This window comes from Chrysochloris asiatica, unplaced genomic scaffold (genome assembly GCF_000296735.1).
Source record: "Chrysochloris asiatica unplaced genomic scaffold, ChrAsi1.0 scaffold00185, whole genome shotgun sequence".
In the NCBI taxonomy this organism is placed as follows: Eukaryota; Metazoa; Chordata; class Mammalia; order Afrosoricida; family Chrysochloridae; genus Chrysochloris; species Chrysochloris asiatica.
The window spans coordinates 714,233-727,760 of NW_006408703.1; the positions used below are offsets into that span (position 1 = coordinate 714,233).

The window sequence follows — 13,528 nt, forward strand, 5'->3', positions numbered from 1 at the left end:
ATGATCTCCAAATTCAGGTGGGATATATTCAAGGTCATATTTTGGCTCTTGTGGACTTGTTTTCATTTTCTTCAGCTTCAGTTTGAATTTGCATATCAGTAATTGATAGTCTGTTCTACAGTTTGCCCCTGGCCTTGTTTTCACCGATGATATGGAGTTTTTCCATCTTCTCTTTCCACAGATGTAGTCAATTTGATTTCTGTGTGTTCCATCTGGTGACGTCCATGTGTATAGTCGTCTGTTGTGCTGTCTAAAGAAGGTGTTTGAAATAAACAAATCATTTGTGAAAGATGTTGACTTGGGACATGTTGTTAACTGCATTTTTAAAATAGTAACAACAACAAAGAATATCAGATTTTCAATAGCAAAAAGGGAAGCTGGAAGAAAGTAGAATGATACCTTACCAGTGCTGAAAGTAATCTGCCTATCTAGAATTGTTAAGCAAAAAAAAAATTTGAAGAACTAGGTCAAAATAGGAGTTCAAGTGTGGTGCTGTAAGATAAGTAAAGAAGAGCAAGGTTGGTTTGAATTGCAAAGTTGGTGGCTCAAACTCACTGGTCACTCCCCTAGGAAACCCTACCCATGCTATGAGTCAGAACTGACTTGATAGCACTTAACAACAACAGGTTAAACTAACATTCTCAAATGAACAAAAGCTGAGTTTTTGTTCATTTTAGAATGAACACTTCCAGAGTCATACTGTAGGAGTTTCTATAATGGGTACCTTACAAAGAAAAAAGTTTGCATGGGAAGCAACATGGTGCAGTTAGGAATGCTGGTAAAATGTGGATAAATCTACATACAGTGACAATATTAAATACTGAAAACAATGACTACTTTATGGAGATACAAAACAAACAAAATAACTAGATAGCACTAAAATTCTGAAGAACCACTGTAAATAAGAACATTGATTTCAAAACCCTATATTGTTCATATAATGAGGGCAAAGTTATTAACTTTTAAGTTTTATTAAGTTGTGCGCATGAGTACTGAAGGTTCAAAGTAGAATATAAGAGGATGCAATTTATCTGTAATTACAATTTTTGTAAATGGATTACACTCTCCAATTAAGATATCTAAAAACAAAAACACAATGTTGTTGTTCAGTGCTACTGAGTCTGAACCAACCCATAGCAACCCTGTATAGGGTTTCCAAGGAGCAGCTGGTGAGCCTGAATCACCGACTTGCAGTCTAGCACATTAGCCTACAACACCACACCAGGACTCTGTACCTATTACCACACATTTTTAATATAAAAACAACAGAACGCAAGAAAGGGACACATCCATCAACATAGTGGGATATGCTAATACTGATGTTGTTAAGTGCTGTCCTTCAGACTCATAACAATCTTGTGACCAGTCTTGTGGCCAGCAGTCTAGTGCATATCCTACAGCACCACAGCAGGACTCTGGGTATGTTACACTTGTCTTTAAATAGTAGGTAAAAGTAGGCTAAAGAAACAAAAACACATCATTAAAGCTAGAACTCCGTAAGAAATAATCTGGATCTAAGCAACACATGAACCTTATGCCTCACATTGGTTCCTGGTGTGGCACTGTACTACTAAGGCTGCTATAAAACCACCAGCTGCATCTTGGAATCCTTTGACAGGGTTGCTGTGCTGTAAGTTGAAAAGGACTGGACAGCACTAATAACAATTCCTTGACTGCACTTAACAAGAACAAATTCTTTTAAAGTATCTATGGCACATTTATGAAAACTCACTATAAAGCATACAGCAAATGAGAAAACTGTAAACCCTATGAACCACATAGCAATGATTTATATTTATTTCAAAATGAAGTTTAAAATTCCAAGTCTGGAAATTTAAAATGCTTCAAAGTAAAAATTCATTTATCAAAGAAGAAAATAAAACCGACATAAGAAAATAACTAGTCTAAATACATTTTAACTATGAATCACACTAAAATGTATGGGATGAAAGTAAAGAAGCACTTAAGATTAAAATATTTATACAGAAAATAAAAACCCAAAATACTAATAGTTTACAAGATAGGGGTGTAACTTACATAGGAAAAGAACCAAACAATAAGCCTTCTAAAAGATAATACTTGAAAACCTAATAAAGACAAAAGATGATTTTTTAAAAGCTGATCAATCGTTGGAAAGACAGACCAAGAAAGCAAAAAGGACACTTTAAAAAACAGTTAGGAATGAAAAAGGAGTCCTGGTGTGATGCTATAGGTCACTGCTGGAGTACAAACCAGAATCAGAAGGTGGGTGGTCAATCCCACCAGCTGCAAATCAGAAACTCTGTACAGAGTTGCTATTGGTCAGAATGGACTCAATGGCACTAAACAACAACAACAATGCTACCAGAGCTCACAATAAGAAGTATAAAAAGAGAACAAAATTCCAGATAGTAAGTTCTATCAAGCAATCAAGAAACTGGTATTTCCTGTCTTACTTATGCTAGAAAAGGGAAAAAGAAGAAACACTCAAGTTTAAAGGCAATAAAATCTGAATAAATAAGGGCTGTACAAGAAAAGAAAATAAGTAGCCAACTTCACTTATAAGACTAGATGCCCAAATCCTAAAGAATCTATTGTTGCTAAGTGCTGTGAAGTCATTCCAACTCACAGAAATCCTGTATACTATAAACTCTACAGTGATTCACATTTTATGTCTGTTCCAACTCATAGGGACCCTGTTGGGTTTGAACTGTCGACCTTGTGGTTTGCAATCTAGTGCTAATCCTACAATGCCACACCAGGACTTCAGAGAGTATGTTAGCAAATGCAATTTGGATATGTAAAAAGCAATTACAAATCAATTAAATTTAGTTTATCTAAAGAATGCAGGGGTTGTTTATCATTTCTATTGGTGCAATTATACAAAATAAAACTAAACAAGAAAAACCTCAATAGATGTGTGAAAATTTCTGACAAATGTGAACATCTATTTATTATCAGGTTTTACATCTATGTATATTTCATATTTTAAAAAGTCTCAAATCTAAAATGAATTTTATAAGAATGTTCATTTTAATCAATCTTTTTTCTTGAAGCATTACTAAATACCAAAAGGATACTTAAAAAAAAAAAAAGAGTACAGAGTTATATAAAGATACAATAAAATATAAATTCATGAAAGACTCCAAAGCCCAGTTTCCATATGCAAACAGAGAAATACTAAAATTTAAGACTATTTCAATTAAAATGTGACTCATTATATATAGTAAGTAGCAAGTAGCATTGAGTAGAAGGGGCTCTGGTAGCGTAGTGGTTATGAATCGGACTGCTAACCTCAGGGTCAACAGTTCAAAACTACCAGCTGTTCCGTGGGAGACAGGTGAGGCTTTCTGCTTCCGTAAAGATTTACAGCCTCGGAAACCCTGTTCAGGGTCGCTATGAGTCGGAACTAACTTCACAGCACATAACAAGAAGCACTGAGTAGAAACCAGCAAAAGTAAGATCTCATGAAGGTGTACTGTTTGTTTTAGGTCATGTCACCAAGTCTCACTTTGTTTGGAGAGGGGATGTAGTTTAATACTGTTTAGTAATTTATGACGCACAGAGACCCTGTGTGACAGAGAAGTGCCCCACAGGCTTTTCTAGGCTATAATCTTGTATTGAAATTAGATGGTCAAGTCTTTCTCCTATGGTGAAGTTGGGTAGATTCAAACCTTGATCTTTCAGTTAGCAGCCAAACACTAAACCATTGTTACACCAGAGGGGTCCAGGGTTGGTTAAGAATGTGACAACTATGGTTTTAAGGTTTAAAAACCCATATTGGATTAAAGAGGTTGAAAGTTTTGGTAGTTTTATAATTTGTGATATAAAATAATAATTTTGAAGAAAAGAAAAACTCATTTTTGATGCCTACTGAAATTACTTCAGAAAACAAAAAAGGTTTTTTATATCATAAATAATTTAAAACACTCTCTCAGAATGGCCTTTCCAAAACTCTAATTTCATTCATGTCTCTGTGAACTTGTATAACTAACACAGCCTCTCTGAACTTTTGAAGTAGTGATGCAACACATTTGGTCCTTCACCTGTAAACTGTGATGAAAAGTAACAATCATTAAGAGCTTGTGCCTTGAAGAGTTGTCTCTGCTCTTCAATTTGTTAGAAGTGAGGCATTAGGTAAGTCATTTAACCCATAAGACTCAATATTCACCTCATCAGAGTATAAGGGTCAAATGAAACAATGAACATGAAGTGTATCACACAGTGAGAAAGCTCACGAACTCACAGATAATAAAATTGTTGCTGTGGTGGTGGTGGAGAGCCGTGGAATTGGTGCTGACTCATAGCGACCCTGTACAGGGTTTCCGAGGCTATAAATCTTTAAGGGAGCAGAAAGCCTCATCTTCCTCCCACAAAACACCTGGTAGTTTCAAACTGCTGACCTTGAGGTTAGCATCCCAATTTGTAACCACTACGCTACCTGACAATTATATTCCTCGTTCTTTTATAAAATATCATCCTGACGGAACCCTATCAAAAAGATTTGTTTCTTCTTAGTCAATTCCTACATTAAACTTGAACCTGAAATGCTTTGTATTATTCTCAAAGCTTGTAATTCTTCAAATGTATTATAATCTCCTAAGGGCAGAGACCATGTGTACTTTTATACTGCATTTCCTGATGATACAGGAAACTGCTGTTATTGTTAAGTGCTGTTTAGTGGGGTTTGCTTCATAGTGACCCTGCATAGGATTTCCGAGGCTTTAAATTGTCACGGGAACAGAAACTCTCATCTTCCTCCTGCAGAGTAGCTGGTGGGCTTGAACCAGCAGTCCTGTGGTTTGCATACTGAATAGATCCACTGCCCTCCAGAAGTAACATAGCCACATAGTGAACATTTACAGAGTAAAATGACAGCACAGGCAGCTGCCATTCAGCTATAAGATCAATGTTTAAGCTTATACACTTTGGTATGTAGAATAAGAATAATACACATGAAAGAGAAGTAGTGATGAAACACACTATTTTTATTTTAATGATACTGTTAGCCTTGGTAAAGTAAGTACAAACATTATGAAATTGTTTCTACGTCCTTTTAAACTTTTGGCTGGTAACAACTCTTGTTGATTTAAGAAACGTATAGCAATCTGTCTAAACTCTATAGTAAAATCAAGAGCAATTTTCTTCAAAATGCTGGCAGAAGAAATTCAAACAACTGAAGGACTCAGAGTCTTTTAATGTTATACTAATATCCTCATATTAATATTTGAAAAGGAGAATACTATAAGTTTTTGTGACATGTGAGAATACACATCAGTTATAAGAATTTGAACAGGAATATACAACTAAGAATTAGGTTTATAAAATATATAAATAAATTTTATATATTTTTTAACCCTCACTGACTATGAATATACATGTCTGAACCTAATATAAATTACAATACTCACTAAACTTAAATCTTTCCTAAGAGAATTCTTTATCACATACTTATTTTTCTCCCCTCTACTTTCCAAGAAAGTCTTAAATAGTACATCATGTGCACAATGACTTGTTCTAGTTGAGAGTTCCGATAGCTATGAAACATAGAAATAAAACAAATATTTTCAGGTCCAGTTTCAAAACTGATCTTTCTTTAAAACTATAAGAAATGCAATCATGAGCTACATCAAATTCGTAAGTTAATGAAATAAATCTTTTTGTTTCAAGGGGTGTGTGTGTGTGTCAACAAATGATGTAATATGCTAACGTATTTGTGTAAAAAAGTGAAGCAATATTTAAAAGTAAGCTATAACTGTTTCAGATTTAATATCTGAAAAATCCAAGGTATAAAAAAGTGGACTAGGTAGAAACATTCAATATTTTTTGAGGGATCTGTTTGAAAAAGCAAAGTATTCTGTGGCTTAAATTTATGTTACTCCTTCCAACTATAGAAGAAGTCTTCCTTTATAGAAGCAGTTAAAAAAAATCATGTGTAAACATTTGATGGGCACCATGCTCTCAAACTATTAAAATCCCTCCTTTAAGACATTTACAATTACCTTATTCTACAATAAAGTAATTGTAAATGTCTTAAAGGAGGGATTTTAATAGTTTGAGAGTATTAGTCCTGGTGTGGCGTTGTGGGATAATGCACCAGACTGCAAAGCCATTTGAACTGCAAAGTTGGCAGTTCAAACTTACCAGTTGCTCCTTGGAAACCCTATACAGGGTCGCTATGGGTAGGAATCGACTCGATGGCACTCAACAACAAGAACTCCCATGTAAGTCTCAGTTTAAGAGATATAGATAAACTCGACTTACCACAGGACTGATTATGAAAGTGGTTCTGAGAGTACAGAAACACCACAAAGTAATCTAGGGCAGCAAAAGAATACTAAGCCAAATTTAAACCACAGGGGGAAATTACCATCAGAAGACATGAACCAGAATTGGACTTTGACCAGAACTTAATCCCTACATTTATAAAAAGGAATTAGGAGTTATTTTATAGACAAAAATAAAGCTTTGCTTTTTATGTCTCACCTGAAAGACTGGGAAAATATTTTCATGAGGCAAGAATTTATGGCTAGTGCTACCATTCAGAAAGACATTTACAAGCTATTAAAATCCCTCAGAAATCCTCTTCAATGCTAAAATTATGCCAACACAAACCAGACTGAATGCAGATTTACTGTGATAGTCTTGCTGAATAACATTTTAAAGGTATTTTTTAAAATGGGAAGTTGGTAATATGGATTTACCTGCATATCCCTTCCATTGTGGCAGTTATGCATATAATTTAATTAAATCTATACATGACAGTGGAGTCCTGGTGTGGCGCTGTGGATTAATGTGTTGGAATGCAAAGCCATTTGAGCTTCAAGGTCAGTGGTTTAAGCTCACCAGTAGCTCCTTGGAAACCCTAAACAGGGTCACTATGGTTGGAATTGACTCAACAGCACTAACAACAACATACATGACAGGTGTATCTAAAATAGGGTGTTTTTTTTCCTAATCCAAAGGCATGGGCTAAATCTAAATCTGATTTCACTAGGTCTTTGCACAGAAATTTTAGAATTCAATTATTCTTATAGTCTTTAAATTCTCTAGTATAAAAGTAAACTATGAACTAGGAATTATTTAAATCAATTACATAATTAGAATTGTAACAGAACTTTATACTAAAGGAGGTCAAGACTGAAGGTGAATGAACAAATACGTAGTGCAATAAAACATTATTCATTGTGGTATAGTAAATTATTTAATATGTCTCTTCTAGCCTTAGTCTTTGTAACTCCCACCAAAGGAATCTTTTCCTGAGGGGTCTGGGTAAAAGGAGGTGGAAGAAGATTTTGATAGGATGACAAGATTTAGCTATGAATGTTAACAACTAATTGCGATTGTAAAAACTTGAAATTCTACCATGGGTATAAAATGAGCCATCTCAGAAGCAGGAAGGGGATCTTATTATCATTATCACAGAAGAAGAGCCAGTCAAATGGGGTGCATCACTTGGACCAAGAGATCTCTGTGCACTGTACTTCCTCAACCCACTGAGAGAATGCTGTGACACCAGGGAAGTGGTAGAGTAGTAGCAGCAGCAAAACCAAGAGCCAGTGCATGAGACAGAGCAAGTAAAGCTGAGAACCTTTGGGCAGGAGGCTGTTGGTAGAGTGAGATGCCTCCAGGCACTTAATTTGGGGGTAGAGGGGAGAGCAATGTTGGCTCATCACTGCGCTACACCTGAGTGTCTTCAGACTGAGACTTACCGTGGAACTGTGTTTCCTATGGGCATTCAACAGCAACCCTAAAAGAGCTTTACAATATTGGCCAGGCAGAGAAAGGCCTGACATGGGCACAGCTGAGAGAGACTGTTCTTACTAGAACAACTAGGCCATCAGCATTTCTAATCATGAATTGCACCTGTTGCTGTTAAGTGCAGCTGAATCTGTTCTGATTCATCACGACACCCTGTTCAGGGTTTCCGAGATTTTAAATCTCCGTGGGAGCAGAAAGCCCCATCTTTCTCCCACAGAGCAGCTGGTGGGCTTGAACCGTGAACCTTGTGGTTCATAGTCTAGTACTTATCAGATAGAGCCAATGTGATCCTTTGTAACCTGTTAACTTCCCTAATAAATTCCATAACAATAGGTATGGTGCCTGAGACCTGTATGGTAGTGTAAATTATTGTATATGCCTGAGTATTTTTTTTTTTTATGTTTTATTATGAATTGTATGATAGTCTACATGGGAGAACATCAGCTTTACATTCATTCCATCACCCATCATTTCGTTGGCATAGTTATTATCCTGTCCATGCATCCTCACCCAACCAAGGGGTGTACCCTGTAAACCTGCCCCCCCCCACCACAGTCCTCAGCCCCTTTCCATCTCCTGATCCCGAGCCCCCAGCCCCACCATCTCTTGACGTTGTCTTCTCTGCCTCCATCCCAGGCCTCACTGCCTCTCTGGGTAGGATTCCGCTCTTCGCTCTTCTCCATTGATGGTCCCAGGGTCCTCCGCTCCTAGACTGATAAGTCAATCACTCCCCTCTTTGTTACAAAACGTCCATCCTTAGATTTCCAACCCTCACAATCAGTCCTGATAACAATTATTCACCATTGCATCATAAGAGACCCATCTATATTTCGTTTCATCAGCCCTTCCTGGACAGGCTGGACACCACTTACTGGAAACTCTACCTGAGTATTTTTTGTTTTTTAAAAAGAGCTAAAGTGAATAGAGAGAAATACTGTTAACTGATGGTACATGGAGAGGATTGTAATCATTGTGATGAAACAAGTTGTACGATTCATTTAATGTAAAACTGATAATCTTCCCTGTAAACTTTTACTCAATCCACAATAAAAACTTAAAGAAAAAAAAAAATACAAAAAGAAATGGTTGATGCTCAACCATTTCAAGAGGTAACATGTGATCAAGAGCCAATGATCAGAGCCATTGCCATGCTGCAATGAGTTTCGATGACGGGTAAGACTGAGGAATTCGCACTGACCGCCTAAGACAGGCAGCGTCTCTTAAACAAACAATAAATAAGGGGGAATCTGATGCAGACCGTGCAGACCCGGTCAGGAGGTCAAGACCCTGTGGGCCCAAGCGTGTTGACCGTCCAAACCATAGGCTCTGAGGATCAGACTTTAGCCACCTAGTAGACATAGCAAACTGTCCCTCCTCTGATTATTCAGTAATGCTTGTTAGTAATCTCATACATGAACCCTTGATATCCACAGAAAATGTAAAAACCTTCCCTAAAAGCCAAGACTGTAAATTCCAAAACAGGCAAGTTCCCTCCCCCACCCCCCCAAAAAAAAAAAAAAGCTAAAGAGGATAGAGAGAAACACTGTTAACTGATGATATATAGAGGGGATAATAATCAATGTAATGAAACAAGCTATATGAATGGTTGAATGTGAAGCTGATGATGTGCCCTGTAAACTTTCACTCAATCCAAAATAAAAACATTTAATAATAATAATAAAAAAAGAGCCAATGATACTGAAGGAAGAAGTCCAAGGTGCACTGAAGGCATTGGCAAAGAACAAGGTGCTGGAAATTGACAGAATACAAATTGAAATCTTTCAACAAACTGATGCATCACTGGAGGAACTCTTTCATCTATGCCAAGAAATTTGGAATACAATTACCTGGCCAATTGACTGGAAGAGATCTATATTGGTGCCCATTCCAAACAAAGGTGACCTAGCGGAAAGCAGAAATCATTGGACAATATCTTTACTATCCCATGCAAGTAAAGTTTTACTAAAGGTAATAAAGCAATGGCTGCAACCATACATTGATAGAGAACTTCTAGAGGTTCAAGACAGATTCAGAAGAGGACATGGAATGATGGATATCATTGCTGATTCCAGATGGATCTTGGCTGAAAGTAGAGAATACCAAAAAAGATGTTTGTTTTACCTATTCTTTATTGACTACACAAAGGCTTTTGATTATGTGGATAATGATAAGCTATGAGCTATGGATAACATTGAGGAGCATGAGTATTCCGGGACACTTGATTATACTCATGAGGAACCTATACAGAGAACAAGAGGCAATTATTCGAACAGTACAAGGGGATACTGAATGATTTAAAATCAAAAAAGGGACCACTGAATGGTTTAAAATTATGAAAAGTGTCTGCCAGGGTTGTATTCTTTCACCATACTTATTTAACCTGTATGCTGAGCAAATACTATGAGAAACTGGATTTTATGAAGAAAAATGTGGTATCAGGATTAGAGGAAGACTCATCAAAAACCTGCAATATGCAGATGATACAACCTTGCTTGCTTAAAGCCAAGAGCACTTAAAATACTTACTGGTAAAGACCAAAGACCACAGACTTCGGTATGGGTTTCACCTCAGTTTTTAAAAACAAAAACAAAAAAACCCCCCAAAATTCCACACCACTGAACCAAAAAATATCATCCATATAAACTGAGGAAAGATATAAGTCATCAAAGACTTCATTTTGTTCAGGGCAACCATCAACACTCATGGAATAGACAGTCAAGAGATCAGATGACATAATGCACTGAGCAAGATCTCTTAAAGCGTTCAAGAGCAAAGATGTCAGTTTGAGGACAAAGTTGTGCCTGACCCAAGTCATGGTATTTTCAGTAGCTTCATATGCATGTTAGAGTTGGACAGTGAATAAGGAAAACCACAGAATAATTGAAGCATCTGAATTATGATTTTGAAGGAGAATATTAAAAGTATCATAGACTGCCAAAAGAACAAATAAATCTGTGTTGAAAGAAGGAAGTACAGCCAGAATACTCCTTGGAAGCCAGAATGGCCAGACTTTGTCTCTCATAATTCAGACACATCATCAGGAGGGACTAGTCCCTGGAAAAGGACTAACAACAACAACAAGCAGTATCTGCAAAAAAAATTTATAAATAGATCCATATTTGATATGATTTCAGAAGCGGCATTCAGGCATACCTGATAATGTATAATTCTAGTGGAGCATTCAAATGAGAAAAACTCAGAAGTATAAAAAGGAAATTTATGCGGTCACCTGTGAAAATTTATTATCAAAGTATGTTAGTTTTCTAAAATCCATCAACAGCAGTTATTTAAATTTAAATTAAATGTAGAATATCAGATGCCAAAAACATTTAAAATTGAACAGATATATGACTATTTTAGAATGCATTATATCCAGCTTTCTATGTAAGACAGGATGAGAGAGTCCACTTTCAATTTCTACTTTGGGTAGTAGAAATGCTTAAACACTTGACTACTAGCTGAAAGGCTGGTGGTCTAAATCCACCTAGAGATGCCTCAAAGCCAGGCTTGGCTATCTGCTTCTAAAAGGTCACAGCCTTGAAATCCCTATGGAGCAGATCTACTCTGCACATATGGGGTTTCCACCACTCAGAATAGACTCAAAAGCAATGAAGAACAACAACCTTTTTAGAACAATTATGGCGGGGCAAGAGAAGTAAAAGATGTGGACAAGTTTCTCTAACCCTCAGCTTATTTAGCTGCAAAATGGGGAAAGTCAAAAGTGTCAGAGTTTTAGTGCTAAGATTTAAACAATACATGTTAAAGGCCAGCCGAACATACAGTTGGCATGTAATAAATGACAGTGGTTATTACAGTAGGTCTCCCTGATAAAGGAACAAGTCTTTTCTGTCCACAAAAGCTCTTGAGGACTGAGGATTATTGGTCAATGGCCTCCAGTCAAAGAAACAAGTTGGGTTTCTACCTAGTGCAGGAAGGGAAACAGCTCACTACTAGGAAGTGTGGGCTATTTCAGGAAGAAAGCTTTATAAAGAACATATTAAAGGATTTGGCCACCACTCATGTCTCAGAAGAGACACAGAATTTGCACTCCAGCACAGAGATGCTAAAGCAAATCGAAGAAATGAGGAGGTAAAACACCTGAACAGAAAATTTCAAAGGTGAGCTGGAGAAGACAAAGTCAAGTATTACAACGAAATGTGCAAAGATCTGAGATGTTTTACTGGCAAGGATTGAGTGCGTCTAACTGAGGACCTGAAGAAAACTTGCTGCTGAAAAGGACATTTTGAAGGTTTTGTTGACTGGAAGAGGTGTTTCTGTAATCCCATCGCAGGTCTTTATTGAGGATTCTGAAATAACTAAATTAGGGTCATGGGGACAGAGAAGGTCACCACCTCTCTGGTCTTTGCCATCAGCATTGCTAAGATCGGCTCTTTCCAGTTTGGCTACAACACCGGTGTCATTAATGCTCCTGAGTTGATCATAAGGGACTTTCTCAATTACACTTTGGAAGAGAAGTTAATAAACCCTCCCACAGAATTGTTGCTCACTTCCCTCTGGTCCTTGTCTGTGGCTATCTTCCCTGTTGGTGGTATGATTGGCTCCTTCTCCGTTGGACTCTTTGTCAATCGCTTTGGCAGGCGCAATTCATGCTTATTGTCAACATACTGGCTATCGCAGGTGGCTGCCTTATGGGGTTCTGTAAAATAGCTCAGTCAGTTGAAATGCTGATCTTGGGCCGCTTGGTTATTGGTCTCTTCTGCAGACTCTGCACAGGTTTTGTGCCCATGTACATTGGAGAGGTATCTCCTACTGCCCTACGGGGTGCCTTTGGCACTCTAAACCAGCTGGGCATCGTCATTGGGATTCTGGTAGCCCAGATCTTTGGTCTGGAAGTCATCTTGGGATCTGAAGAGCTGTGGCCTGTGCTATTGGGGTTCACCATCATTCCAGCTGTCCTGCAAAGTGCAGCCCTTCCATTTTGCCCTGAAAGCCCTAGATTCTTGCTCATTAACAGACAGGAAGAGGAAAATGCCAAGCAAATCCTCCAGCAGTTGTGGGGTACCCAGGATGTGAGCCAGGACATCCAGGAGATGAAAGATGAGAGTGCTCAGATGGCCCAGGAAAAGCAAGTCACGGTGCTTGAGCTCTTCAGAGCACCGAACTACCACCAGCCCATCATGATTTCTATCATGCTCCAGCTCTCTCAGCAGCTTTCTGGAATCAACGCTGTATTCTATTACTCTACAGGAATCTTCAAAGATGCAGGTGTTGGAGAGCCAATCTATGCCACCATTGGTGCTGGTGTGGTTAATACTATCTTCACTGTGGTTTCGGTAAGTTAGATAGTTTAATAATTTGGAAGACGATTATTAAATCCAAAGAGGAGTGCTTGCTATAGATATTCGAAGATGGATTGCCATGTCCTTTGACCTCCCTACTGTTATTTAATTAAATCTTTTTGTTGTTCCTGTTTAAATCCTCTTTGAGAAAAAGAATTTCACTGAATGATGAGTGTAACCAGCCTTCAGTCTACAAGCAAATATGGATGGATGGGAAAGAGAGGCATAGAAGGGATTCTTTATGCAGGATGTTTTGAACTTGAAACTAGAAAAAGGGAGATGTAACTATAGCAAGTATTTTCTTAGGTATCTTCATGAAAGGGGAATCAGAAGTTTCATGCTATTCTTCTTCTTTTAGCTATTTCTGGTGGAAAAGGCAGGAAGGAGAACTCTACATATGCTTGGCCTTGGAGGCATGTCTGCTTGTTCCCTCCTCATGACTGTTTCTTTGTTACTAAAGGTGAGTGTCCTTTGTGTAAAGGAAAGGA

At 37.7% G+C, this 13,528-nt stretch overlaps 1 protein-coding gene and 1 pseudogene across 5 annotated transcripts in view; one reads left to right on the top strand and one right to left on the bottom strand.

The window, feature by feature from the left end:
* MAP3K7 (mitogen-activated protein kinase kinase kinase 7) overlaps window positions 1-13,528 on the bottom strand; it is a 124,916-nt gene that overhangs the window by 16,603 nt on the left and 94,785 nt on the right. The window lies entirely within an intron of this gene.
* Window positions 12,070-13,528, top strand: part of LOC102841653 — an 8,018-nt pseudogene continuing 6,559 nt past the window's right edge. The window contains exons 1-2 of the transcript XR_438774.1: window positions 12,070-13,034; window positions 13,399-13,500. The product of XR_438774.1 is annotated as a solute carrier family 2, facilitated glucose transporter member 3-like (transcript). The remainder of the gene's footprint in view (window positions 13,035-13,398; window positions 13,501-13,528) is intronic.